The sequence below is a fragment of the Lactuca virosa genome, chromosome 5 (genome assembly GCF_052849685.1).
Source record: "Lactuca virosa cultivar CGN04683 chromosome 5, Lactuca_virosa_CGN04683_v6, whole genome shotgun sequence".
In the NCBI taxonomy this organism is placed as follows: Eukaryota; Viridiplantae; Streptophyta; class Magnoliopsida; order Asterales; family Asteraceae; genus Lactuca; species Lactuca virosa.
Window position 1 is genome coordinate 293,694,804 of NC_136430.1, and position 25,418 is coordinate 293,720,221.

The following is a 25,418-nucleotide window of genomic DNA, read 5'->3' on the forward strand; positions in this document are numbered from 1 at the left end:
CGGAAAAGTTAACGAATTCGAAATTTTATTAACGGGAATCGCGTAACGGAAACGAGAAAAGTTTCGGGTTGTCACACAAAAGCATATGACAAACTTGTTGTTATCTATTCCTAAGCAATATATCATAACTCCTAAGCAACAACTCAAAATTCTAATCACTAAACCATGCGATCGAGATCCATCTTCGCGATCAGAATCAACATATACTTCCTTTAAGTTTCTTCAAATTTCTTTGATTCTTAATACATCAACATGTGACCCAGTCACATCATGTAATAAGAATCTCAGAATAGAAACTTAACAGAGTTAGATAGTGGACTTTACCTGAAGTTGAGTCAAACTTCTTGACTTGATCAACCTTATGATCTTTCAGGTAAATAGGCAGCTTCGCAATCAATGCCCCTTTCCTTTGGAAATAGAAACATATGGACTCTTTGGTAATGATACATGGGACTATCTCAGACTTAGCCTTTCTCTTTACCATTTGGTCAACCGAGTAGACTATGGCCGATCCCTTTCCATTGGGAAGAGAAAGTTTTTACTGGGTATCCAATGTTACCATTGTCAATGTCCATTGAAGGTTTGGGAAGTTGATCTACTAATCAAATTTGCTCTATCAGTGCTCCAAATCATTGCTGATACAGTAGCACAAAGCAAATAGATAAGATCATTAAGGGTCATGTCATAGTCTGTTTCATAGTAGCCCCAAAGGAACTAACTATGTGACTTAGAAAGTGATTGAACATCTGACTTTCTTAAGACTTTGACACCCAACTCTCCCGGCTTGTCAATATGTGACTTCATCTCCAAGATGCGATCTCACATAGACCTTGCTTGCCAATAGGGCTTGAGTGGCCTTGAACTTGTGGGTTAGGGAGAATAACTGGAGGATGTGGAGGAAGTAAAGTTCCAAGAGATTTGGGAAGATCATAGATGTCTGAGCTAGACATCTTTTGGGAGATATTCAAGATAGTTGATTTAAAGTCCTTAATATAACACCCAATATGAAATATTAAGGCTAGGACCCAACACAATATTTTATAACTTGGAAGAGGGATGCCGTAATCCAAGCTATAGAATATTTGAAGGTAGGTGAATGACGATTCACCAATTTCCACCATGAAAACGAAATAATTTATTAGGTTTTAATTGGTTTTGAAACTCCTAGATTCTTTTGAGATTCATTGAACTGTTCAATGGCATGTTTCAATCTCGATTGTGACCTTCAGGTTTTGTGACTGGGATGCCGAGGATCACAAAACAAGGTGTGAAGTAACCATGCAAATTACTTGGTACTCTTAAATGTTTATCACTCAACCGATGTGCCGGTTAACCACACATGCTCCACCGGCCTATGATAAACTTTAAGAAACCCTTTGCCTACCTTGTTAAATCAAGCTAGTGTGCCGGTTAACCACACACGCTCCACTAACCGACTTAAGCAAAGTGCAAAGTGTAATTTCATGGGTTAGCACCTTATTCATATTTTCCTAAGTAACTAAGATTGGGTATTAATAAGAGTTTAGTTACTTAGTATTTATCATTAATACTTTTAATGAAGGGAGAATTATAGTCCTTGTCCTACCTGTTCGGCTAACGACCCTCCACCAGTCAAGGAAACGGTGGGTGAGAGTGGACACCCATTAAACTGCCATTTTATAGGCAGTAACCTTATACCCCCCTTATAGACCGGCTTCGTGAATGAGGCCTACTAATTGTAAGACGACTTGCTCTTATACATACATATATATATATATATATATATATATATATATATATATATATATATATATATATATATACATATATATATATATATATATATATATATATATATATATATATATATATATATATATATATTATTAACTTATAGTATTATAAAGTATAAGGGTTGAATTTTAACTTTTAAAATCCTAAGGGCTTAATTTGGAATTAAAGTATTAATGAAAGAAAACTTTTCAAATTCCAAAACTTGAGGGCAAGTTTTGAACTATTCAAAAGCTTTTCAATTCCATAACTTATGTGTTTAAAGTAGTTTTAATTCAAAAAACTCTTTAAGTTCCATAACTTGAGGACAAGTTATGGAAGACTTTAAACTATTAAAAGAATATGACTTTTCTTTATTCATAACCTATGGAAATATTTATGAGTTTTATGAATCTTAAATGTGACTTTTCATATAACTTGAGGACAAGTTACAAAAACACATTTTAGAACCAACTCTTAGATTAATTTGGATTGAAAACACATTTTCACATAACTTTTCTATTAATCTAAGCAACTCATAAGAACAAGATAATTTAATCAAACTTTTTCATGTAATTAGCCTAACCATAAAACTAATACAAAACATGAATCTATTGACAATTATCTTTGAAATTGGATTAGAATGAACATTACCACATCAAAAACAGGTTTATAGGTTCAAAAACAGCTTAGGGTAATGTTCCTAGTCCAATTCCAGCCAAAACAGTCGAAGATATGCTGTCTGGGGGTCCAACTCGTCGAGTGCACGAACCAACTCGGCGAGTTGGATGAGTTTTGCCTTGGACTCGTCGAGTCCCTTTATGGACTCGGCGAGTCTGCTGTTCAGACAGCAAAAAACTTCGATTTTTCAGCAATTTTAGCAAGTATAACAAGAAAACAAGCCTAGGCTTTGATACCACTGTAGGGTTTTAAGCATTCTAACACTCCTAAGTGTACATGCAACCCTAAATACCTTGGATCTATGTTTTCTCTATTGTACATGCAAATATGAATATTCCAAGGTATTACCCTATCTAGCATACAATCTTTGATACTTGGGTAATAAAAACAAGTTAGAAGACATACCTTTTTATGTAGCTTGATTCCTTGATGCTCAAGAGCCGAGTGCCCCAAGTGTGACACCTCAAATGGTTCACACAACATCAAATGCACTTGGAATAACTTAGAGAGAAATGAACACTTCATGAAATCGGCTAGCCCTCACCATTTCTTCATAGTCTCACATGGTTGCCTCATGGTGGCCGATTTTGACAAGAATAAGATGCTTATATAGTTTGTCACAATTAGGGTTACACCATGTAAACCCTAATTGTCATGGCCTTTCATTTCCATGATCAATGGATACAAAAACACCATGGAGCATCCTATGGGTTTTAGCCCAACTTGATAATCCATGGAGCATTAGCCCACTATATAAGTATGGATGATTTACACAATCAACCCATATATTTAATTAATCTCCTTTTGATCACTTAATTAATTCCAAATTAATTCTTGATAAATACTAATTAAATAATCTTATTAATATATTAGAACTTATAATATATTACCAAACCTTAAGTGTTATTTCTCTCATTTTAGTCTATCCAAATGCATGATGCCATGCAACCCAAATGGACCATGCCGATTCGGGTCAAGTACATACCAAATATAGTTATGGACTTAGACACTAATCCAACACCCGGTTCATGAGATCCATGAACGCTGCTTGAGCATTGTTGAGCCCAAATGACATCACCACAAACTCGTAATGACCATAACGAGTTCTGAAAGCCGCCTTCGGTATATCCTCCTCCCTGATCCTCATCTAATGATACTCCGACCGAAGATCAATCTTGGAAAACCAAGATGCACCCTGACGCTGATCAAGTAAGTCATCAATCCTCGGAAGCGGATAACGGTTCTTCACCTTTAGCTTGTTCAGCTCCCGATAATCAATACACATCCTGTGTGACCCATCCTTCTTTTTCACGAACAGGATCGGTGCTCCCCATGGGGAACTGCTCGGACGAATAAATCCCCTGTCTAGCAGCTTCTGAAGCTGTGTAGACAACTCCTGCATCTCAGGCGGAGCTAGACGATACGATGCCTTGGCTATCGGAGCCGCACCAGGCATCAAATCAATACGAAACTCCACTTGCCCCTTCGGAGGCACCCCGGGCAACTCCTCTGGAAATACATCAGGAAAATCTTGCATAATAGGTACCCTGCTCATCTATGACATGGCCTTCACCCTCGTATCCGAGACATAAACCACAAACCCAGAATAACCATGCTGAAGGAGTCTCGTAGCCCTCACAACCGAACAGAGGGTTGGCCCTTGTAAGGCTCTCTCTCCATGGATAATCAGTTCTCCCCCACTTGGGGTTCGAACTCTCACCAGCTGACGCTCGCAATATATCATGGCCCCATTGGGCCCCAACCAGTCCATCACAATGATTACTTTCAATCCTCTCAAAGGAATCAGAACCAAATCAATAGGAAACCTCTCGTCGAACAGATTCAAAACATTCCTCCGAAATACCCTCCCAACGCTCACGGTGCGGTCATCCGCAATCTCCACCTCGAGCGGGGAATCCGAAGTCCTCGGGGCATCTCGAAACTTCTTGCAAAGCGCAAGAGATACAAATGATTGGGTAGCCCCCGAATCGAAAAGAACATGAGCCGACAACCCATTGACCAAAAAGGTCCCTATACAAGATCATAACAACATGAGCATAACAATAAAATAAATTAGGAATTAGATTATTGTAATTATCCAATTCCATTCCTAATTTCAGGTTTACTCACTAGATATTCTCAATGTCTAACGTACTATTTTGATATGTGCTCATATTAGAAAATGGAGCTTGTAAGATTAAATTAGACATGTAAAAGACCACAAATATGTAGTGATTCATTTTAAAATTTTGTTATAATATTTATTGAATATCCTCAGTTTTGTTATGATATTTGATTGAATACCCTTGTATCTAAAACTTTTGAACTTAGGGGGTGTTTGACAAAGCTTAAAAAAGGAGCTTTTTGACTTATTACTGGTTTGATACCGGTATAAGTCAAAAAAGTGTTTGGGTAAAAACAACTTATAGCTGTTGGTAACCTCTAATAAGTCAAAAAGTGATAAGTAACCTACCCCTTACTTATAAAAAACTATTTATTTCACCAAAATAAGTTATAAGTCAAAAAGTCATAAGTCTTTTTAAATAAGCTTTGCCAAACACACTCTTAAACTATTTAACTTGAGTTTTTGGGACTCGATGGTTTTAAAATGATTAAATATTTTAAAAGATAATAATATTTCTTTTAATACGATAGATGTTTCATCCCTCCCCTTTATCCTATATTGTCACAATGAATGAACCAAACATGGAGACATTTCTTGTAATACATGTAAAATTTATAATGGCAATGATCTTTATCATAAACCTAAGGCCATCCGTTATACTCTCCACGACAACGGTCGTGGAGAGCTTCCAGATCGATCACCACCACCCACCACAAAGCCATGGAGTACCCTCCACGAAGAACAAAGAGAGAGAGACAGAGGTAGAAGAAGAAGCCTTGATTGGGCGTTGTCGTTCGTCTTCCCCACCACAGACCACCACGAAAACGCCCGGCCACGGTAGGCCGGGGTGGTGTGCACGAACAATGCTCGTGGCCACGTAGACCACGAGCCTCTTCGTCGTTGGTATACCCGAAGGCCTAATGTCTCAAAGGTATACCATTCGTCAACGTGCCATCTCGAAACCAACACCATACTTCACAACTCTTACAATATTTATCTCATTATAAAAAAAAATCCATATTTACTCTAGTCGACATTACGTTGGTGCATACTAGAATGTTAAATAAAACGTATGATAAAAAAGGGGACATTTTTGCTACAAGGTTTTCATAATTGTATGTTAAAGGCTCATGTATTTATTAAGTGCCAATTTGCAAATTGAAAAGTGGAAAGGAGAGGGGCATGCATTTATTAAAAATCATGTTTACATCGTTGATAGCTGATAGATGTCATTAGGAGTGACAAATCATGATAAGACACGACAAAAGTACACGATAAGAAACGAAACTGGAATGAAATTGAAATTGTATTTGTGTCGTGTTAGTGTCAAATGTAAAAAATATGTCGTGTTCGTGTTCAATATTCAACACAAAATTGACACAATATTCACATGTGTTTGTCGTGTTTTGTAAAATTATTTTTAAATTAAATAAGCTAAAGATTTTATTTATTTTATCTATTTCACGCCGTGTTGGTCGTTTTTATCGCGTTTTAATTAGATTGTTTTCGTGTTGGTAACACAAGACACGACATCCTGTCGTGTTCGTGTTATACAAAAGTTGTCATGTTAGCTAAAACACGAGACATTTGTTCGATTTGACACCCTTAGATGTCATTCAATTATATTTCTTCCTCTAATGTAAATAGTGTTGACTAATACGAAGGAGGTAAATAATTTAAAGACACATCCACTTATTGATAGTGTTCTACGATTTACATCCATGTGGGTCTATTACGTGGGTCGTACTGTTTTAATAGGTCTACTATTTTTCATAATTATATGTTAAAAGGGTCGTGATTTATTAAAGGCTAATTTGAAAATTTAAAAGTGCATGGAAAGGTGATTGGGATATATTGAAGATGGAAACAAAGCCAACCACTAATAGATGTCACTCAATTATGTTCCTCATCTAGAGCTAAAAGTGGATATGTCATCAAGAGGTTCACAAAATGAAGCATTAATTATTGACTAGATTGTAGTTAGCTACAAAAGAGGAGGAGGTGAATTACGTTTTTTTGAGGGCTCCGTATAGGAGTCATCAAGTAATGCATGTACGGAGTTATCTATAAAATTTATTTCTTTCATATCCGAATCCTTAATTAAGTAATTTTGATCAATTTTTTTAACATAAATCCGATACGTAGGTTTTATTAATGCAATTCTTTAATACGAAAGTCGTTGAAACTTGAAAATATGTTGTTTTACTAGTTTTTGAATGTAAATGTGTTAGAATTAATAATAATGAATTTAAAAAGGGGTTGGTTGATTTTTCCACTGTTAACTTTTGCTTAGTCCACTGAAATTTATACGAATTATAAATTTTGCCCATGATATAAAGATAAAAAAATATGTTTCTATACCTGCATGCTTTACGCTAAAATCTTGTAAATTGCCTTTTTTTCCACACCGTAGTCCCCCCTCATTTAAATCATATAGATTAATTTATTTTTTCGTCTTTGCCATTATTTACACTAGTATTATTTTATACTTAACTTTTTTATGAACTAAAAGATCAATTTTTATTTTAACGCTTAATTTTCTTTTGCTTTTTTGATCATTTTTATACCACCATTTCTATTTTTTAAGAGATGTTATAAATATATTAATTAGATAAAAACTATTATATAGTCAATCAATCAATCATTTAAAAAAAGATTAACTTTAAACTAAAATATATAAAATCAAAAATATAATGTTTTCTAATAAAAATATTCAAACTAATGCATATCAATTTTTCTTTTTCAATTGTTCATTCAACCCACTCTCCAATAATATTTTATTTATAAATTGATATGTAGTAACTGAAGTTGTGTTTATTTTGTTAAGTGATTGAATGTATAGTAGTTTTATCTAATTAATATATTTAGGAAAAGTGATTTAGATTTTTTTTTACTAAAATGAGAGTGGATCTTTACTTCGTAAAAGGAATTAGGTACTAGAAAAATTAAATATAAAATGAGTTTGTGATGTAAATAATAGCAAAGAAGAAAGAAAAAAATATTAGTTTACATCATTTTAATGAGAGTAGCAAATATAGGAAAAATAATGTAGTTTACAAGTTTTTTGAATGGTTTATTAAAAATGACAAGTAAGAATCATCCCCTATTAAATTGGTTAATTAAATAAGGGTATAATTGGAAATATATATAAATTTAAGTGATTAAGTCGATGGATTAATTGTTGCAAGTGGAAGAATCAGCACATATTTAAAAACCACTAAAGTAGACAAAATCACATGACGAGAATGAAATTGCGGATGAGGTTCCTTCTTGGAAAGTTTTAAAATTTGACGGGTGTCTTTCCTGAAATGTAGACGTTGACCATTCTATTCTTGGTACAACTTGTGTCCTCTGATTAGTTATTAAATATCTTCCTACCTTTTCTTCCTACTTATCTTCATATCCATATTATCTTCCTATCCACATGAAATTGTGACAAGTGTCATATTTATATAAAACCAATGATATTTTAGGATACTTGTCATCATTTCAAATGGGTAGAAAGATAATTAGGAAGAAAAGTAGGAGGATATTTAATTTCTCTTACGTCTTACATTCGCCTCACATATTCCATGCGTTTTAAAATACTCTTCATATATGTATTACAAGTTCATCTAATATATCTGTTGTTAGAATACCGATGACAACAAACTCAATATCTATCAAGATTTATTATATTTTTTTATAATTTTATTTTATTAAGACAACTAATAGTTCAATTATAAAGGTAAAAATGATATAATAACAAGACAATCCTTGATTTGTTTAATATAAAGTCATTAACTTTTCATATATATTTAGTCATTGTAACTTAAAAACAAACAACTTATTTTATAACTTATATTCCTATATCATGTCAAGTAAAATATGATCCATTTTTAGTTATTTATGAAAGAAATAATTTTGTTTTATATTAGATTTTACATATTATTTGTTTTTTTAACTATTATACAACAAACTTTACAAATCGTTGGCTTTTCATGAAAACGCCAAGAAACTACCGCCTTGAAGAGTTTGACATAAACTTCACATAAATCAAATATGCTATGTGAAAAGCACGTACGTCTCAATATTTTACATTCCAAAAGCAATTTACAAACGCTATGTCCAATTTATTGCTACGTATTTTGAAAGTTTTAAACATCAATAATAAATAATTATAAATTACAATAGCATAGAATAATAATTCTACTCAAGAAAATGGTACTTATGGTTTTACTTTTAACACACGTTAAAATTATCAACCTTCACGGTAAAACATTTGGTTGATTGTCCTCGTCATTGAGGTCGAGGTTCAAGTCTCGTTAGATACATATATGATATTTATGATATTTAAAAGTAGTTTAGGAGTATATTATATTTACCGTTATAAAAAAATAAATATATAAATAAAACAAGTATATATGTTTTTCTAAATATGGCCAATCACAAAAATACAAAAGAGAGGGTCCATTATAACAAAATAATCTGATTTTCAACTATTATCAAAACATGATCATGCATTTCCCAAACAAGTTGCAATAAAAAATTGTAAAGACCATTATTTAACATGTTCTAGCTTGCTCTCCCTAAAATAATCTTATTTTCAACGATTTTCAAAACATGATCATCCATTTCGCAAACAAGTTGTACAAAGAAATATCATCAAGACCATTGAGTTTTATTACATATGTTCTAGCTTACTCTCTCCCCAAAGTTATTTATTCATATTCATTCATTTGTTGGTTTGTGAAAAGTTACAAATCGTGAAACCGTAACGACATGTCAATCTTCATGTTTCAATTTTTGTGTAGATTATTTTATATGTTAGGTTTTTTTTTTATGGTTGAATTATATATAACTATCAAGACGTTAGGAAAAAAGATATTTACAAAGAAAACTATAACCTGGTTTTGAAGCCAAACAACCCAACTAACTTTTTGTTTACAAAATTTATGCTCAAACCAATTAAACAATAATGTGGTGTTGTCGATTTGGTTTGGTATGCTGGGCTCATGCTTAGGAAGGGCGTTAAGGATGTCTTGGAGGGAGTCTTTATGTTATATGGTGCATGAGCGGCTCAACCAATTCGGGGGCTCTAAGCAACCAAAAATTTGGTCCCTTTGGTTTTACTATACTTAAAACAGTAGTTCGTTCAGTAAACACAGATTCACAAAAACACAAGATGTAAACTAATTAAGGTATACGTGCAAACAGATAATGAAAATAGATTAAGGTATCATATAAATTGTAATACTTTTTAATGATGCAAGAAACCTTTAACTTTCTATGATATTCCTGAAGATACCAACAACGCAAAAAATGAGTGGAAACACTAACTCAAAAATCAAAATTAAACAAAAAAAAAATCTAGAATAGAAGGAATCAAGTGAAAACAGAAACATATAATGAAAAAATTGACTATTAACCCTAATAGATACCAGAAGATACCAACAATGCACATACCTTGAATCATCAAAGTCTTCATAGAAGTCGAGAATAGAGAAGACAAAAGCTATTTCAACGGTTCAGGAATCACCAAATCAGGCAACCTTTCTTTCATTATTCAACAGTTCAAGAACAAGGTTGGAGAATCGTACTAGAATCGAGAACGGAGAATTAGTCAATCATAGATTTAGAGTACAAGTCTACAAGAATGGAGACGGAAGGAAGAAGAACAGAAGTGTAATCGCCGTTTTGATTTGAGGCGTGTAATATATCAACGAATATAGAAACCTAGAAGAGAAGCTGAGAAGGTATGGAATATCGAAATAATCGACATTAGAGGATTTGGATTAAGTGGGCCCTTTACCAAAAGGGTCCCTAAGCCCTAACTTATATTTTTAATACATAAGGCCGACCTTGATATGGTGTGTTATTTGGTCGTTCCATAACAAGGTGATGTTTGGTAAGGAACAACATTAGAAGGCGATTCTTTTTTATAACATTGTCACTCAAGCTTTTCTTTAGTGTAATAATAGGCGTGTGGGTGAGTTGCTTACAAAATCATGTGGTCGCAGTTATGTAATGTGACATTTTTTGTGTTTTGTATAGTTGCTTGCTAGCAATTTTTTTAATAATATCATTGTCGTTCTAAAACATAATGCAACAATGTTGCATATTCTCTTTTCTAATTGTCGGACGGCTAGAAAAAAATGCAACTCGGTGATTCCAAATCAACCATTATAACGAGCTAATAATGACATGAACCGACACCTTCTTAAACCTCAAAATAATTGTAGCCTTCAATCATTCGAACGCACTTCCTATCAAGAGAAAGGATGGGAAATTAAGGTCGCACTTAAGGTCGCACCAAATAGCCACCTGGTTCCATAATTAAACCACCACACCCTATAAAATAAACAACTGATTCACATCCTTCCAGCGATAACTTTTTCAACATATTGAACCGATCCGTCCTACTTGTACCTTTAGCAACCCTTGGTAGGCAATCATTCCATACAGTTAAAACCATTTCGAATGAGCTTGAAATACCCTAATTTATTGTTTCCCTTTATGTGTGGTACGTCTGGTAATCGAGAGTCAAAAAAGAAGAAGATGAAGAGTGGTTTATTGGGAGAGGGATGATGATAATGACAATTTAGGGATTGATTGTGTAATATATTGTTTAATCCTCATTCAATGTCCGTCTAAAGGGAAAGACGATATTACCCTTACATGAGGGGCACATAGTATCACTTAACGACGAATTCAAATGAAACGAGGCAAAGGATCATCTATGCGACTTTTTGAAACAACATAGATCATTATCATCAACAAAAAAAGTTATAGACGAAATATATAAATTTGAAAAACTAGAGACCATTTATATAATTTTGTAAAAAAATAAAATTTTGAAACTTGTACTTAAAGTATAAATTTATGCCCACCACAGGGACAATTTTTTATGATTCATCTCAAAAATAAATATTAATATTAAATGTAATATGTGTTTAAAAACAAAAAATTAAAAGGGTTAGAAAACGCAGAAATAGATATCAATAACATCTTATTATTAGAAAACTAAAAAGACTTTAATTTTTTTTTTCTTTAAAAAATGACGATACACATTTTGATCTACTTGTAAACTACTTATGAAATTATAGATCTACCAATGTTTCAGACAAGAGTTAAACGTCAATCTTAGGCTATAGGGAGTAATAGCATGCGTAGGTCATCCTGTATACTCTCCACGCCAAAGGTCGTGGAGAGCTTCCAAGTCAGCCACCTCAGGCCACCACGAACCACTGGGGTACTCCCCACTACCGAAAAGAAGAGAGAGAAGAGAAAGAAAGAAGAGGGAGAAGAAGAAGATGGGAGGGAAGAAGAAGACCATTGGCCGTTTACATTTGTGATGCCCACCACGAAACACCACAAAATTGCTCCACCACGAACGGGTGGGCCGGTGTGCACGCACGAACGGGCGGGCCGGTGTGCACGACCGTTGTTCGTTGCCATGTGTACCACGAACCCGTTCGTTGTATCCATACCGGTAGGTCTTAGCACCTTGCCACATCACATTTTTATCTGCCACTTAAGTTTCATATACACTTGAATTTTAGAATTAAAAAAAATATATAAAATCCAAATGAAAAATAGACAATTAGAATCCTTCTTGTCTTGTCTTTTTTCTCTTTTCTCTCGTTAACCAGACAACTATCTTAGCATGGCGAGTCATCTAGCGAAGCTTAGAGGGTGGTCCTAACGAGCTGATGACGTCTTTTTGGCGAGCTGAAGGCAAGGGCCACTCCCCCAGCCTTATGGACTGAAGAAAAACATCATACTGCTAGCTAGCAAAATGATTATTAGTTAAAAAATAATTAATGTAGAAAGAAGTTATTTAAGTAGATTTGTTTTTGTGAAAAGATAATGTAACAAAAAGAAATATATTCTACAAAGAGTTTAATAATTATGAATGCTCTGTTTTATATCGACCGGCATTTGACAGCAGGCGACACATGCCATAGAAGTCATCTGACCTAATCCCCCAAATTATGTAATCTCTTCAAATCTGCAATGCCCATATCAATTCGCTATATTTCCATACTAAATCCCTAATTCCCCTTTTGGGTTTCTTCCTCCTTCAACTACATTGATCAATTCACCCATCAGCCACCTCAGATCCAATCCAACTAAAATGGGAAGAGGAGGAGCCCTAAGCGAAAGTGTTTTGAAGAAGATCATCCTCTCCTACAGCTACGTCGCCATATGGATCTTCCTCAGCTTCACTGTCATCGTCTACAACAAGTACATACTCGATCGCAATATGTACAACTGGCCTTACCCAATCTCACTCACTATGATTCACATGGGTTTCTGTTCTTCATTAGCTTACATTCTCGTCAGTGTACTCAAAGTCGTCGAACCAGTTCAAATGACCCTCGATGTGTATCTCAAATCCGTTGTCCCAATCGGTTTCCTTTACTCTCTTAGCTTATGGCTCTCCAATTCCGCTTACATTTACCTTTCTGTTTCGTTTATCCAAATGCTCAAAGCCTTAATGCCTGTCGCCGTTTACTCCATCGGTGTTTTGTTCAAAAAAGAAGGGTTTAAAGGCCAAACGATGAGCAACATGCTTTCGATCTCTTTTGGGGTTGCGATTGCTGCTTATGGTGAAGCCAAGTATAATTCATGGGGTGTTACGTTACAGCTTGGTGCTGTTGCGTTCGAAGCTACTCGTTTGGTTTTGATTCAAATCCTGTTGACATCGAAAGGCATTACGTTTAATCCGATAACATCTCTCTATTATGTCGCTCCTTGTTGTTTGGTTTTCTTATCTGTTCCATGGATTATCGTGGAGCTTCCCAAATTGAGGGATACTTCTAGTTTCCACTTTGATTACTTCATCTTTGGGACGAATTCGATTTGTGCTTTTGCTTTGAATCTGGCTGTGTTCTTGCTTGTTGGGAAGACATCTGCGTTAACGATGAATGTTGCTGGGGTTGTTAAAGATTGGTTGCTGATTGCTTTTTCTTGGTCGGTGATCAAGGATACAGTAACTCCGATCAATTTGTTTGGTTACTTGATCGCTTTCATGGGTGTTGCTTATTATAATCATGCCAAGTTACAGGCACTTAAGGCTAAAGAAGCAGAGAAGAAGGCGACTCAATTTGATCTTGATGATGAATCGGGCAAGTTATTGGACCAAAAAGATGAAAAATCAGCAAGAAAGAATGAGTCTGATAAATGATTCAAATGGGTTTTTGATTTTCATGGCTGATGATGTAGGATTTCTTCAAGTTTAGGTATTTCACAGTTCACACGATCTAGCTATTTTTAATTATGTTTATCTTTGTTGGTTTATATAAATGGATTTTCATTTATAAGATTTTTCTTCTTATAGATATCTGGAAATTTGGGTGCTTGATGATGTGTTCTTGATACATTGTATTTTTCTTGTTTATGATTCTTGATTATTGGATTCAAGAAACACTAAAATAACAATAGAAATACGGATTGATTGATTGATATAGTAATCAAGGGTTTTTTTTTTTTTTTTTTAAATTAAAATCTGGGTAATAAAATATTTTATTTGTCAATTAGGTTTTTGGGCTAATTTGTTTGTGTAAAATATTTTATTATGATCAACATGTTTGGATATATAAACACTCGGTTGTAACATGACCAAAAAAGGAAAAAAAAAACGAATTTTCTAATTTAAGTGATCTAATTCGGGAAAAAATTAGCCTGTACCAAAGTTAAATAAAATGAAATAATTGGTTGCTGTAATTAACCATAGTTACGATGACAAAAAAAAATATAAAAATAAGCATGTTTCATGGTATATTCGCTTTTTGTCTTTTGTAATCGACAGAAGTCAATCAACACCAACATGCAGCTGGAAAAGAAGCATATCATGTCGTATAAGGATAAAAACGTAATGTCGACTATATATATTAATTAATTTGCAAAATAAGTTTGTGAGAAACATTTATGTTTATTTTTAGTTGTTATTTTCAAAGCACAACTGCACAAATACTTAAACTGAGATCAAATTACTATTTTGATGTAAAATAAATTTTTACCTGGAATAATAGAGACTAGGTGTAGAACCCATTTATTACATGAGTTCATTTAAAAGAAAAATTAAATATGAAATTCTAAACATTTAAAAGTTTGAATTTATAAAAAAATTGAAAAAAATATATTGAATTATTAAAATTAATATGTTTTTTTTTAAATTTATTTATTTATTTTAAATTTAAACAAATAATTTAGATAAATAAACAAAGTAAACTAATGAGTTTTAATTTACAAATTTTAAAATTAAAAGGAAAGTCAATTAATGAAATTGATATGCATTTATTATAATTATTACATTTAAAAATTATGTGGATTTTGATAAACGAAAGAAACTACAAAATGTTATGTGAAAAAAAAATTAATTGAAAATAACCACAAAATGACATGTGGCCAAATCAATAAGAATGTGACATGTGACAAAAAGATTTTCATTTATTAGAGGAGATTTTATTTTTAACATATATATATATATATATATATATATATATATATATATATATATATATATATATATATATATATATATATATATATATATAAAAGTTCAATAGAGAACCATTATTAATCAATGAATCAAGGAACCAATCCAAAACGTCGAAATTTAAAGCGATCAGCCGCAAAAGAAAAAGTTTTAGACTTTTAGAATGGACGCACATGCACCGGATTATATATATATATATATATATATATATATATATATATATATATATATATATATATATATATTCTCTTAAGTCATCTATCAATTTTATTATTCATGATTTTAAAACTAAATTATTGATATTTTATAACTTACAATTTGGTCTTTTTTATATTTTAAAGTTAGAGTGAATTACGCGAATGGTCCTTGTGGGTTGGAGTAATCTGCGTGTTCGGTCCCTAATTTTTTTCTTAACTCGGACGGTCCCTAAAATGTAATTTTGTTGCGCGTTTGGTCCCTGCTAGACCTAAAAAGACTATATTACCCTTTTGTTTCTTTTTTTATTTTGTGATTATATATATATTTTTAAATTGTTAATTATTATTTATTTTAACAATAAAAAAATAATCATTGTAATATCTCTTATCTCTCCATATCTCTTCTCTAAAGCAAATGGAGAACACAGGGAGAACACCAGTAGACCAGCAGTCAGACCACACACGTCGGAAAACATCGGAATCGACGGACCGCCGGACCATAACGTTGGAAACCCGCCGATATACACTCAAAAAGTTATCGGTAACCACTGGATGCGCCAGATCTGCACCTTCCCCCTTCTCACTCTTTCACTCTCTAACTTCATCTTCTTCATTCCATCTATGACTCTATCCAAAATCATAATACAGTGAAGAAATCAAATTCCAAATCATTCAAGATCCAAAATCGAACCACAAATCACTCTAATGAAAAAAGCTGATATGTTGTAACAACCCAAAAATCATGACAAAAAATTTTCATTTTTAAATACAATAATTATAAAACCATTTGTCTGGAAACAACCATAGCATCAAATCATATCAAAACCAGAGTATCAGTGGTCAAATCGTATCATGATAAAACAATGTCAGAGTACAAATCCCAGAAATCTCATATGCGGAAAATCATGTGTGTGATATGCTGCTACCGTGCCAGCTCCTTTCCTTTCGAAGAGGAAGTAACTGAAACCAAAACTGAAAATCGTAAGCACAAAGCTTAGTGAGTTCCCCCATCATACCACATACCATAAACACATAATGCCTACCCCTCAGTATCTTTCAACCGGTATCTGACCGGCATAACTGGAAGCTGGGCTTCCCTTCGGTATCTTTCAACCGGTAACCGGGAGCTGACATCCCCTTCGGTATCTTTCAACCGGTAATCGGGGACTGTTTCACCCCTACCACTACCACATAATAACATAACATGAACATACTGCTAGACATTCATGGGTACTGTCTACCCCTTCGGTATCTTTCAACCGGTATCCGGGAACTATTTCACCCCTACTACTACTAACACGCATATCATAGCATCCTAGCACATAAAGCATATCAGATAGTGGCATACCAAACGATTATCACAAAGACAACCATCTAACAACCAACTCCTACTAGTGGGCCGACATTGTGGCCTTAGACCTACTTCTACTGGAAGGTAACTCACCTTAATGTCGTGCAGCAAATGAACTGCCCTCGGTGCTGGGATCAACCCTCTTCAAACTCCTACACATAACAGTCTCCCTCAGTTACTCTTTCATATTCATAACCCCTTTAAGGGTCAATCTTGGATAATGGCCAAGTCAAAGTCAAAGTCAATGCTCTGGTTAAAGTCAACATCCTGGTTGACTCAACTCGCCGAGTTGGTCCATCAACTCGTCGAGTTCCATAATTCAGAGAATCTCGAATTCACGATTTGACTCATCGAGTTTCTCCTTATGACAGAATCAGGACTTTCCATTTGAACTCGTCGAGTCCCTCCTTGTACTCATCGAGTTCTCCTTCATACAGATCGAGACATTTGCTCATTGACTCGTCGAGTTCATCCTTGGACTCGTCGAGTTCTTGACCTTAAGTCCAAAACACGTCTAACTGGCTGAGTCATCTTCTAGACTCAATAAGTTTGCTAAGTAACAGAGAAGGTTGGGGGAACCACGGCCCGAATCGCCGAGTCCTAAGAACGACTCGTCGAGTCCACCATGACTCATGTAACATCCATAAAAATCATGCCAAATTTGAACTTTTTAAAATCTGTAACATCCCAAGATTCTTCATTTATAGTCCCTGGGATGGAAGGGTGAAGCCATGAGAAGCCTAAGGGCTAAATTGTAATTTTGGGATCAGGAGGAGTACGCTGTGCGTATATAGGGGTACGTTGCGCGTACATAGGGGTACGCTGCGCGTACATATGGGTACGCTAAGCGTACTAGGCGCGCCCGAGTACGTTGGGCGTACACTTGTGTACGTTGGGCGTACTCATCTCAGAAGAAAACCTTAATATTTAGGGTTGGGGGATATATAAACATCCTTATGGCTCATTTTCCCTCATCGTTCTTAGCCTCCATATTCCAGAAACGTCCCAAACCCTAGTTTTGTGTGTGAGGGTGAGTTGGTGTGTGTTTTGAGCTCTTGAAGGTGAAGGCATTGCATCAAATAGTTGGAGAAGGAAGGCAAGCTTGAGGATCTGAAGTTCTCTTGTCCTTTAGAAGCTCCGGGAGGTAAAATGCTCCTATCTTGGCAACCATATTGTGTAGATCTAGTTTTACTTAGCTTTCTTGACTCCATTCTTGTCCCCAAAAACCCCATATTGAGCATGATGCATTTTGGACCTTTTGAGCTGTCCTTCTAGACCCTAGGAAAGGTCTTAAGTGATAAAAATGAGGTCCCATTAGCTGAATATGTCACATGCATGGAGTAGGAAGGTCTTAATAAGTTAAGACCATGTATTAAGTGCTTTCTGGACGTCCAAAGTCTTAAAGTTTAAGAATTTACGTTTCTAAGGCACTTTTGGTCGATGGATCTGAAATTTGGACTTAAGTGCTTAAGCCATTAAGCACTTATTTGAGTTTTGGTAAAGACCCGCGTAGATCCGGTACGCCCAGCGTACTGAGTCAACCACCCTGATGCTGGTCAACGCAAAATGGAGTATGCCCAGCGTACCGGAGGAGTACGCCCCACGTACACCCTATGTTGGGCTTTTGACGAATTGGGCTTCGGGATTGGTTCGCTTTTGGAATCATTGGACTTGGGCCTTGCTGTGCTTTCTGAATAATGGTGTTTTGGGCCAGTTTTGGATTTGGATCTTAGAATAAGGCCGAATTAGGGAGTTGGGCCCAATTTGGAAAATTGGGCCAATGATGGGCCTTGTATATGTGAACTTGTGGATCATGGATTTGGTAATTGGGCCTTGGCCCAAATAAGAGAAAATACAAAATGGACTATGATTATATGTGAGATTCTTGATCAGGATTGATATTCCCAATTATTGACTTATTATTCGTTATTTTGGAATAGTTCGGGATTCTTGGTGAGACAGTGAGTTGGAAATTTGACTCTTCCGTTTAGATCGACATTTCAAGGTGAGTTCTCCTCACTATATCAACAGGGTCTAAGGCACCAATGCCGACCCTTATTGGATTTTTATCCGGGTTTATTGCATGATATGCTTATTGATTTACATCATGGTAGTTAGGATGGTGATATGCTTAGTGACCTGGTTAGGTCGGTACACTGGTATATAGGATGATGATATGTTAGAGATCGGTTAGATCGGTATCCTGGTTATAGTATGGTTGTTATGTTAGTGATCGGTTAGATCGATATCCTGGTTATATGATGGTTGCCTTGATTGCCTCTACAGGATATTCAGGTTGATGACAGCCCAAACTACATCGAACGACCAGTAGCCATCCTCGACAGGATGACGAAGGACCTGAGGAACAAGAAGGTCGAGTTGGTGAAGGTGCAATGGCAGCACCACAAGGGCTCATAATGGACTTTGTAAGGTCCGGTTCCTGGTACGTATTTAAATAAGAAACTATTCACATTTGCTAAGGGACTCGACGAGTTGTAGGCCCCAAACTCGTCGAGTAGGAATTGGATATGTTGGACGCGGGACTTGAAGTCTACTCGACGAGTCGAGGAGCCTCGACTCGACGAGTAGGCTTGCCAGAGTGAAACCCTAATTGTGGCCTCCCTCATCGCCTCCCTTAGTCCAGAAAACCCTAATTCAAAACCCTATCCCATTTTGAGTGTTCTTGAGCCATTTTTGTGTGTTTTTGGTGGTTTTGAAGCTTGAGAAGGAAGAAGAAGCTTGGGAGTTCAAGAGGGAGCAAGTAGATCCAGAGGTTGTCTTCCATTTCCATCTCATTTGAGGTATAAAGTTTATACCTTGACCATTCATCTATTAGATTTCTTTTTGGGGTAGTTTAGGGCTTTAAGGAGCCATTTTTGGAACCATTCATGGATGCAAGCATGTTTTGGGGTTTTGATCTCAGATCCAGGGTCCTTGAGGGATTCCATGGCATAAAGGTGACAAATTTATGGCCATGGGAGTCCCATGCATCCTATGAACCACATTTTAGGGATTTTTGAGCTAATTAGCCCATGCATGAACGTAAAGTTTGTAACTTTACGTGTTATATCGACCCTAGGAGGCCAGATCTATGTTTTGGATGCATTAAGCCCGATTGAAATCGACTGTATATATTTGGCTTGTAACATCCCAAGATTTGTCATTTATAGTCCCTGGGGATAGAGGGGTGAAGCCATGAAAAGCCTAAGGGCTAAATTGTAATTTGGGGATCAAGAGGAGTACACTGCGCGTACATAAGGGTACGCTGAGCGTACTAGGGGCGCCTTAATATTTAGGGTTTGGGTGCTATATAAACATCCTTATGGCTCATTTCTCCCACCACTTTCAGCCTCCATACCCTAGAGATGTCCCAAACCATAGCCTTGTGTGTGAGTGTGAGTTTGTGTGTGTTCTGAGCACTTGAAGGAGGAGGTGTTGTACCAAATAGTTGGAGAAGGAAGGCAAGCTTGAAGATCTGAAATTCTTTGGTCTTCTAGAAGCTCCAGGAGGTAAAAAGCTTCTAGCTTGGCAACTATTTTGAGTAGATCTTGTCTTGTTTAGTTTCTTGGCACTTTACTTGTCCCAAAAACCCCAATGTGGTGCATGATGCATTTTGGTCATATTAAGCTGTCCTTCCAGACCCTAGAAAGGGTCCTAAGTGATAAAAATGATGTCCCAATAGCTAAATGTGTCCCATGCATGGAGTAGGAAGGTATTAATGGATTAATACCATATATTAAGAACTTTCAGGACGTCCACAGTCTAAAAGTTGAAGACTTTATGAGTCTTAGGCACATTTGGTCGATGGATCTGAAGTTTGGGCTTAAGTGCTTAAGCAATTAAGCACTTATGAGAGTTTTGGTATAGAATCGTGTACGCCCCGCGTAGAGAGCAATACGCCTCACGTACCGAGTCAATGGCCCCGTTTTCAGTCAACTCGAGACGGAGTACGTCCTGCGTACCAGAGGAGTACGCCCAGCGTACGACCCCTGTTGGGCTTTTGCGATTTAGGCTTCGGGATTGGGCCACCTTTGGACTAGTTGGACTTGGGCCTTGATGGGTCCTCTGGATAAGGATCTTTCGGGCCAGTTTTGGTAGCGAGCCTTTGAATGAGGCCCAATTATGGACTTGGTCCCAATTTGGAAAATTGGGCCATTAATGGGCTTATGTATATGGACTTTTGGATAGTGAATTTGATATTGGCCCTTGGCCTAAATTAGAAATGGACTATGTGGATTCTTAGTCAAGACGAGTACTCCTATTTATTGACTTAATATTCGTTATTTTGGATAGTTGGGATTTTGGTGAGACAGTGATTCGGGAGTTCGATTCATCGGTTGAGATCGACATTGCGAGGTGAGTTCTCCTCACTATATCAACAGGGTCTAAGGCACCAATATCGGCCCTTATCGGATTTGTATCCGGGTTTATTGCATGATATGCTTATTGATTTACATCCTGGTAGTTAGGATGATGATATGCTTAGTGACCTGGTTAGGTCGGTATCCTGGTATATAGGATGATGCTATGTTAGAGATCGGTTAGATCAGTATCCTGGTTATAGTATGGTTCTTATGTTAGTGATCGGTTAGATTGATATCCTGGTTATATGATGGTTGCCATGATTAGTGATCTGTTAGATCTGTATGACTATCTGTACTTGCTAGCTAGCGTATGATATGTATGTGCACATGTTTGTTGGTTTGGGGTAATGGGTTGAGGGAGGTCCTACTTCGTGCTGTAGGCGAAGATACCTAGGGCGGTCCAGATAGACTACAGGCCCAGGAGGGCATGTTGGTCAGACCGTAGGCCCGGCGAGCGGTCCGGATAGGCTGTAGGCCCTGTGAGGCGGTCCAGACGTACCGAAGGCTCGGAGAGCGGTCCAGACGTACCGAAGGCTCGGAGAGCAGTCCAGATAGGCTGAAGGTTTGCGAGGCGGTCCAGTCAGGCTGATGGCTCAATATGTATGTTGTGTTTGTGTATATGATATGGTTATATCTGTATGGTGTTGGTATTTTGGGGGTAACTCACTAAGCATTCGAGCTTACATTATTGATTAGTGTTTCAGGTACTTCTGATTATCGATTAGTGTTTCAGGTACTTCTGTATGGTGTTCATGATGTGTTCTGACTTCATTTGAGGCTTCCAAACTATTAGGGCTAAGCTCTTAAGGCCAAATACATCAAGATTTCAAGCTACATGAAAGGTATGTTACCCTAACTAGTATCTTGTATAGTATATGACAATTGCATGCTAGTTATAGGCTTAATACATTGGAAACATCATTGCATGTATAATTAGTGAAAACATAGATCCAAGGTATTTAGGGTTGTATGTGCACCATAGGATGTTGTAGTATGCAAAACCCACCAATTGATCGCTTACCCTCTCGGGAAAACGTGGTCTGATTCCTGACCCGCGTATCTCCACCTACGCTAAATAACCCGCACACTCGTGCTGAATGTACTGTTGAGCCCTGACAGCTAAACAAAATCGTCAATGGCTGATGCACCATCTGAGAATTCCCAATTCTCCCCCACTTGGGATACTAACCACTATCTACTGGTGGCGAAACCAAAACACTAATTAACCGTCCCTACTAGGTATTACCATACTTTACCATGGAATGAATAACCTCTACAGAACAACCCATCTCGGCACGGAGCAACCGAACTTCGGGATAAACTTGAATCCCAATTGAATACTTCTGAATCTCCAAATCACAACTACTGACCCTGGATTGGCGATTCTCTATCCTAACTTCACATCCTCAATGTATCCCTGGACTCTAACTACCTACAACCCTTTGGCAATAAAATTCTCCTGACACTTCTTGTGACCTAACGACCCACACATAAGGAAAATGAAAGTTCACAATATAATCGTAAACAGTAAGATAAGAGGTAGAAACATACCAGCAACCACATCAGGTGCTGCTCTGGCCTCCTCTACCGTAAGCTGGAAGACGCGTCCATGGGCCCTCGGGGGCGCTGCTTAACCCTGACTCCCGTCAGTAATCCTTAGTGTAGCCAAAGCTGGAGCCTGCGCCGGCTTGGACGCGAGCTATGGACAGTTGGTCTTCACGTGACCAACCTGATGACAATGGTAGCAAATCCTCATATCCTAAACCGGGGCTTTCTGGCGACAGTCCCGCGTAAAGTGCCCCTCCTTGCTGCATTTGCGGCATGCGCTACCGTATCTGCAAGCCCCCGAGTGCCCCCTCCCGCACTTGCCACAAGTGCGGCCCTACTGTCCCCTGACCTGGAATCTGCGGTCTTAGACCGCTTTGGAGCCGACTGTTACTGTGTCAAGGCCTGCCGTTGCTCCCTCAACTGCAGCTCAATCTCTAACTCACGCCGCCTAGCGGCCTCCTGTAGATCCAAAAGTGTATCACAACGCTGGGTCGCCACAAACTGCCGAATATCAGTCTTGAGCATGCTCAGATAACGAGTCATCTGAGTCTGCTCAGAAGCAAACTCCGGGCAAAACATCGCCCTCTCCGTGAACATACGGGTGATCTCTGTCACGGTCTCACCATCCTCTCTCAACTCCAAAAACTCCTGAGCTAGCCGCTCTCGCTCGACCCGAGGAATATAGCGAGCATGAAACATATCCCTGAACTGCTCCCAAGTAACCGCAGCTCTCTGGTCATCCGAATAAGACCCAGTCATCAATCTCCACCAGTCCTTTGCCCCGGACCTCAGCAAGTTCAGGGCACATCTGACCTTCTGGTCAGTAGGGCACAAGCACGTGAAGAAACACCCCTCCACGTCAGACAGCCACCTCATGGCTTTGATGGGGTCCTTAGTCCCATCAAAATTAAGGGGCTTCGTGTTGTCGAAGTCCCAGTACTGAAAATCCTGACCGGATCCCAACCCTGCCGCCGATACAGCTGTTGTGGCTGCTGCGGCAGCCGCCTCAGTGAGGGCTGCATAGCGATCATCAAAATACTCCACCATAGCGGTCTTGATAGACCCAAATATCTCCGGAAACTGAGCCCGGAACATAGCAGCAACCTCATCATGCAGGATCTCCCGAATCCTGTCATCCATCTCATCTGGCCGATAGTCTCGGGCACTGTCGGCGCCTCCTTTCCTGAAGGGTTTTGAGCATTCTAACACTCCTATGGTGTACATGCAACCCTATAAACCTTGGATCTATGTTTTCTCTATTATACATGCAAATATTCAATATTCCAAGGTTTCATCCTAACTAGCATAATATGAAGCAACTATACTACAAAAGCCTAGTTAAATGACATACCTTTTGATGGAGCTTGAAGTCTTGATCTTTAAGAGCTTAGCCCCAATAGTGTGGAAGCCTCAAGTGGAATAACAAATCACCAAAAACACCTTGGAAAAGTTGAGAGAATAGTAAGCACACTAGAAATTAGCCCACTCTTGTTTACACACACACTAGTGCCATTTCATGTGCCAAAGACCTCTTTATATAGTATGGAGGATTAGGGTTACATTCATGTAAACCCTAATACCCATGACCTTTTATTTCCATAGGATCCATGGGTTAAAAACTCCATGGACTATCCATGCAAGCTTAGCCCAACCTAAATGAACTTGGCCCATTCCATATATATATATATATATATATATATATATATATTCCATATATATATATATATATATATATATATATATATATATATATATATATATATATATATAAGAGTCCATATTTAATTAGTTCCTTTTGATCACTAAATTAATTCTAAATTAATTATTGATCAATACTAATTAAATAATATGATTCCATATTAATATATTAGAACTTATAATATATTAATATAAGTCATAAACATACTATTCTCAAAAGACTATCCATATAAATTGTTCCGGTGAAGTGCAACCCAAATGGACCATGCTACTTCGGGTCGAGTACATACCAATAATAGTTATGAGCTTAGACATCTAATCCAACAGTCACCCACTTGGATAAGTCTAAAACTATTATTGCGTATGACTCCAAGACACGACTAGCAATCGTAGCTCTTAAAGCTGTTGTCGAACTTTGACCTAGTCAAATGACTTGTCCATTAGATAAGAGATCACATATTCCTCCATTCTAGATATCATATGGACTGAGACATGGATTATAATCATTCTCTCTGTCCATTTGTTGTTACTCGATTTCTGATTGATGACGACTGACTAAATGAACAAATCAAATCAATCCAGGCTTGGCCAAGCACTTAGGGGTGTCATCACTAAATCATAGAGGGCCCACAGATACCACTTTTATCCCTCCAAGGGTAAAAGGAATAGATAAACTTCGACTCATATGCTTGTCCTACTAATTGTTGAATCATACACAAAGGCACGTTTTATAACATCAAGTTACTGATGCGTTTTCGTATAATCAATGTATAACCAACTCATAGTCAACAAGTTATATCTCTAGGTTTGAAGAATATAAGATATTATCGTCTCATGATAACTCTTGATAAAATCCATGAAGTGATTCAAATGAGCGTGGGTTTAATCCAATACTCAGAACTCATGAGCACTCATCAATGTTGTAGCAACTCTCGCTATGTCTAACATCTTAGACATCTACAAGCCAACTTCATGACAGTCTTGCCTTAATACCTACTTCCAACGTATTAACGACTGTGGATGGTTTGAATAACTTAGTCATTCGGGAAGAATGACCTAGTTATTCTGGAAGTCAAAACATGCAAAGTGAAATGCAATAATAATCGAATCCAATATGGTCTCAGAACTTATGAATATAAATAGAACACCTTTTATTTATCACCATATTGATTACACATTATTCATTGTATAATGTTTCAATTAATCAACTTTATACTTGAAT

At 36.9% G+C, this 25,418-nt stretch overlaps 1 pseudogene; it reads left to right on the forward strand.

Annotated features, from left to right (window-relative positions):
• Positions 1–12,444: 12,444 nt before the first annotated feature.
• Positions 12,445–13,878, forward strand: LOC145116141 (putative sugar phosphate/phosphate translocator At2g25520 pseudogene; annotated as a pseudogene).
• Positions 13,879–25,418: the final 11,540 nt, after the last annotated feature.